The following is a 6513-nucleotide window of genomic DNA, read 5'->3' as shown; positions in this document are numbered from 1 at the left end:
TAAGAAATATTAAAAGAGTTGCAACCACTTTATGTTGTTCCATTCAACCACAAAATCCTAGTGGAAAAAGGATATCCATTGAATATCAATATATTATTCCCCCTCATTGATGAATATTTGGATTTATGGGAAACCTACATGGAAGGAGTCCTTGAACAAAGCTTCTACAACCTATGAAGGGTGTAATCAAAAGTTCTTAATAGAACTTGAAGAAATGTTGAAGGAGAACCATGATCACTCAAGCATTGAAGTCATTCAAAATGAAAAACTACTTGTCATTCACCCCATTACACAAAGTACATAAAGCATGTATTCTAAATTTTAGTGATTGTGAGACAACAAATTTGAACTTTTTAAGTTAAGTTCAATAAAGGAATGGCATGAGAAAACACTACTTCCAATTCCACCTGTTATCATTTGAAGCTTTTGAAAAACAAAATTAGAGAACATCCTTGTTGACATGAGCTTGAAAACCACTTAACATGGTCAAAACCCTCTTCACCATCATTATGGTTACAATGGAAGAAATAAATGACCTTTATCGTGGAGCACTCAAGCTAGGAGGCTAAATGCACTTTGAAAAATAAAGTTTTTTTTTTACTTAGTGACTAAGTAATAGGACACCTCCAAACAAGCCTCATATCTTATATCCTAGTGTCGGACACCAATACGTGAGGATACATGTCTAACACGTTTGGCACATGTCCTCTTCATAGGACACCAACCAAAAACATGTCTGACACATGCCCTAAACAAAAAGGAACATAATGAAAAATATAAGATAGACATTCATGGGAAAGAAGGAAATCACTTCATATCCTTCGGTGAGATTCCTGATATTCGAAAGCAAGAAACTTAGGGAGGTAGCAAGGTCAATAGAAACATCCTCAAATATTATCAGCCTCAAGACTATATTGGATTCTCCCAAGTACCCTAAAATGAGAAACAACTATCCCAATTGCTCAACTAGAGACGAAGAAGTAGGGTAGGTGCAATCTGACATCTCATAATGCAAATAAAAGACTAGAAAATTGGAGGAAACTAATACAATGTTAAAAAATTGGAGAAGACTAAGACTAGAAGGAGAAGGTGAGGGAAGTAGAAATCATGCAGAACATCAACCTCCATTCACAAGGTGAGTAGCATAAAAATTGTATAGCTGCAACAAAGGATAAATTGAGCTATTGAGGAGTTGAACAAACCCCTAATATACCACATTAGCAAGATCAAGCAGGGCCATGATAACCCCCCACATAATAGAGAGACCAGAGTGAGTATCATATGGAAAATCTACCAACCAAGAAATCATGATTTCTAATCATCATACAAAGCAATAATCCAGTCATTTATGACATCTAAGTTGTTTTCTATGTTATCAAATGTTGGGATTTTGTATAAGGCTCTTCCTTCAGTTTGTTTATATCTTCATCTACAGGAATGATAGTCAAGTAGAAATGGGTTATGATTACCATATTGTAGTTCATCATAAGAACCAAAGTAAGTTGTAGGCATGAGGAATATTTATTACAAATAGAGATGGCAGATAGATTCATTTGGGAATTCAAGAAGGGGGTTTTTTGTATAGAATTACCCTGGTATAATGAGAGTAGAACTCATAAATTGATGGTGTTGGTATCATAGAGAAAAAGGTAATGAAATGGATTAGGTGAATATCATAACCATTTTGAATCAGTTGAAATCTTCGTGTATATGAAATGGGCACAAGAGCCTGAAGCAAAGACTTAATGTGGAGAAGGGCATGATTTCATAGCTAGGAATTATGAGATGAAATACTAGCATACAAAAAGAGAAACCTCTATATTAGAAGGATGAGAGGAAAACCTTTAAAGGATGCCTAGTGTTCCAATTAGACATATGTGTCTTGGAAATGTGAGATGGACTCAGAGAGGATAGTCAATTTGTGATCTCTACAATAAAGTTTTAAGTATAGAACTTGAATGTCATGAAGTATAATGTCCCTGTGAGCTATGTTGGAGAAGTTGTGGTTCGAGAATTGAAGAGATTTTGATTCTAATGTTTGTTAATCATAGCAATGGATATGCAAAAATGATCATCCAATAGATGTGTGTTGGAGGGAAAATCACCTTGTATATAATTTAATGCCAGGAAGGAGATTGATGTTGAAAATGCATTGAATGTGTTGAGATCCATTGCAAAATATGTATAGGAATGCGTTGCCATTTTACAATTCCATTATTAAATTGATTTTCTGGAAAGTGTGGCATCTTGTGCTCTCGTTGGACATTTCACCTGATGGTTTTGATAACTCCAATTTTTGCTGGAATTCTGAAATAAAAAATGTGTGCTAAGACTTAGAACCTCATTATTTGTGAATTGTGAAAGGGTTGCACTGAGTTCCAAATGAGAGGCCATAATTCCTTTTTGGAAATGGGTATGGTATGGGAATTACCTCTGGATATAAAGATTTCTGAGGTAAGATGAATTAATATTTTGTTACATTAGTTCAAAATGGAATATGTTAGTTTGTATGAAGATATGGACTTCAGGATGTGCCCATAAGGTGGTCTTCGAGATAAAGACACCGTGGAAAAGGAACAAAATTGCGGCAACATGGTCGCATAGGAAATGCATGAAAGAGCATATCTGTGTGAGATGTGAAACACCCATTTTGAGTGTATTGGAGGGAACAAAATGCAAAGTGGAATATCAAGGAAGGTAAATATGTATAAATGATTAAATGCTAGCAGTTTCAAAAGCTTGCCATCATTTTGGGTGGCATCATGATGGAATCACTTCCTCTTGTATTTGAGTTGCAAACTCTCACGTTGATGCCAAAACAAGTATTGTGGCCCATATAAAGGTTGTTACAATGGCGTTGAATATGAATAAATGCAAGTAAAAGTTAACCTAATGTTTTCCCAGAACCTGTTTTGACAATGGCTACTATGTCATGATTTTGCATAGAAATAGGCCATGATTGTGCCTATATTGGAGTTGGGGAGGAGAATCCTGCATTTTGTAGCTCAAAAACAAAACATTTGAAATAGTATCAAAAATTTTGTATCATAAATTAGCCTGTATACTAAAATTCAATCCCATGAATCAGTCTATCCAAAAATATCACAAAATTTAACATATCAGTAACAAAGAAGAAGCATTTCCAACGCACATGGTTGCTTGTTGAAGTAACTATAACAAAAGCATTGAGATTCTTCACAAGATATATGGTTGGCCCAAAAACATTAGCAGTCATGAACCCATCCTGTGACTTGAAAGCCACCCTCAGACAATGATCCCCTAGCAAATAGGCCCTAACTACATGAAGGCCAAGCAAGAGAGCAAGGAGTAGTGTTTCTGTTGTATAGCAGTACAACCTACAACATATGCTCCTCTCTGGAGAAAATATCGTACCTGCAACAAGTACAAGGGATAACAAACAAGTGATTTTGGCACTAAACACATTGTGGATTGTAACTTGTTACCCTAGTTTACAAGTAATTGGGATGTCAATCACATAAAAATATAGTTGTTAATAATAATTGCAGAAACCAAGATAAATAATACTCAGCTATAGGAGAGAAGAGACACAATTAACCTACAAATTTCTTAGATACAATTGAAAGCATGAGAAAGTAGACAATCTTACCTCTCGAAGAATCTCTAATGGAAATCCGGTTTGGTTAAATGTCATAAAAGGAGTAGGAACATTATCGCCCTGAGCACAACCTACCCATTCATAAAAAGTCAAATGCTAAATGTGTTAGCGTCAGTTAGTTCTGCCTAGCACTAGTGATCAAATATGCTCCTACAAGGTTTTTGTTAGGGTCTCAAGTGAAATTTTTATCATTTCATTAGGTTTTCAAATAAAAATTTGGTCACTGGTTTAGCTTGTTTAGGTGTTTTCCTTCTTCCATCATGATTAGGGTTTTAAAAAGTCATTTTGGTACTGCCATCATGGATGGTCATGAGTCATGAGTCATGAATCATGGATAGAATCATCATGTCAGTTATCATCACATGGTCAAAGGTCATTTCAGAGGTTTAATGGTCAAATTCATGGTTTCATGGTCCATTAGGTGTCATGATGGAGTCAAACCATCAAAAATCAAATAAAGGTCATGTCACACTTAGGTCATCATGAATGGAAGAGGAAATTTTGTAAAAAGGTTCTAAATGATGTTTTCAAGTGTTTTGTGGCATCAAAAAGTAATAATTCTCATAAAAATATGAAAAGGACAAGTGGGTCCCATCCCCACTCAAAAGAGGTCAACTCAACTCATAAAAGGAAAAAATACAAAGGAGAAATTCATTGGCACTCATCTATCCTCCTACCATCGAGCTCCTCTCTCCCATTGGCAAGAAAAACTGGTTTTCTAGCCCTCATTAGCAAAATGTTGCAGGCAATGGGCTATCATGAGATGCTCACAAGTATTTTTTTCCATCACTTTGAAAATAGAGAAGGCTACTGTTGCAGGGACTAATTTTATATTTTCACTAGATGCCATATATCATGCTACAGGAATACCAAATCATGGTGACATGGACCTAGACATTGAAGAATACAAACCCTACTTGAAATCACAATACAAAGGTGCCCATTCAAATGTTTTCCCATTAAGATATTTGTTGGAGAAATATGCACCATTAACGAAGGTCATCATAAAGTATTTTACATTTGAAGGAAGGTTTTCAAAGTTGTATCAATACCACGTTAGATTACTCATGCACTTCACAACTACCAAATCTATCAATTTGTGTAATTTCTTGTATAGGATCATAGGTAAAATGTCTGAAAAGGTGCAAGTGAAAGGCAAAGAACATCATCCTAGCCTTTTCATCATAGTTTGGTAAAGGTTATTATTCTCCATCAGTTAGCAGAAAAGAATATGACATGGGATACTTTCATTGAGGCAACTTTCCAAATGCCCATAGCTACTACACCAAGCCAACAACAAACCATGTCACTTATAATGATTCTCCATCAGTTAGCAGAAAAGAATATGACATGGGATACTTTCATTGAGGCAACTTTGAAAATTCCCATAGCTACTACACCTGCCCAACAGAAAACCATGTCACCTACGATGCAAGAGGTGGGTTCATCAAACATGTTGGAAGCTTAATCACCCAAAGAATCAGTGACAAAGAAACCTAGGGCTGAGGTTACCAAGACCTATACCAAAGGTAAGAGGCTTTTGTTTTCTCCTTCAAAACATCATCAAGATCAGCATTATGAGCAGCAAGGTATGATAGATTTACCAAGTCAAGAAGGGCATAAGTATCTTGAAGAAGCTCTGAAACACAAAGATGATCAAATCCAACAAATGAAAGATGATTTTGCCAAAGCTAACCATATGATAGCTATCTTGCAGCAAGAGAAAAGAGAGATGATGCAAACCCTAGCTCAAAAAAGCAAAGCTTACAAAGAATATCAAGTTGCCACTCAAGCTCCAAATGTTAAAGGTAAAGAAATCATGATTGAAATAGATCAAGGCATGGATATTTAAGGGAATACAGTCTTGGCACAACAGGAATCCTCTATTAGGTCACTTGGACAACTTCATGAGACTAGCCAAGAAGTTCAAATGTTGGAAAAAGATGATGACAAGGTCAAAACATACATGAAGAAGAGCTTAAGGAAGGCTAACAGGGATCTCACTCTTCAAAGGCATATGACAAGACATTATTATGTTAGGAATATGATTGCAAAGATCAAGATTAGAAGCTTAAGGGGCAAACTCAAAGAAGCCTAAGGAGGTAAAAGAGGAAAAATAAGTTGGATTTATTGACTAATGCTTCCATTGTCTCTTAACATCTCATTCTCAGAGCCATCAACACAAGTTTTCAACAAAATTTTGAAATTTTTGAAGAAATTTGATTTTTGGCCTATTTTGGTAAATCTTGCAATTCTAGCTATGCCCAGAAGTGGAGTGAACTCACATTGCGCTTCTTCCTAGAGCTTCCAAATGGAAAAAAAAATTATATTTTCAGAAAGATGGTGGCCTCCTCTCTAAACTCATTTAGTCAAATTTTTTATCAAGGGCACAAGCTTTGAGGAAAATGAAAAAAATGGCCTAAAGAACATGTTTATGCCTCTGTTTTTCCCCTTCGCTACGTATCTGGAGTCACTTTGGGAGAATAATCATATCTTTGGCTTAAAAGACTCAATTTTGATGTTTAAATATGCTAAAGTCAACTACACTCTTCAAGTTATCTAGAACACGTCTCAATTTCAGATTTGGACTTTAGGAAGATACCCAAAAGTTGCCTCCAAGAGCTCGTTGTGCATCTGCGAGTCACTGATAAAATTTCATGAAATTATCCTATGTGAATTTTGACAATTGATAGTTTTTCTTTGGCAAAAGTCAAAGGGTAAAAGTAAATGAGGGTAAATGGTCAAAGTCAAGGTAAATGGGTTAAAGTAGAGTTAGTGAGGTGTCTTTCTTCCATTTGATGCATTGAGAAAATGTCTCATGGTTGTTAAAAAAAGAAGGAAACAGTTGGGTAACCTCCCCTGCATGTAGCAGACAT

The sequence above is a fragment of the Pinus tabuliformis genome, chromosome 2_2 (genome assembly GCF_031772625.1).
Source record: "Pinus tabuliformis cultivar Carrire ecotype Pingquan chromosome 2_2, CPIR1, whole genome shotgun sequence".
In the NCBI taxonomy this organism is placed as follows: Eukaryota; Viridiplantae; Streptophyta; class Pinopsida; order Pinales; family Pinaceae; genus Pinus; species Pinus tabuliformis.
This window is presented reverse-complemented; position numbering follows the sequence as displayed.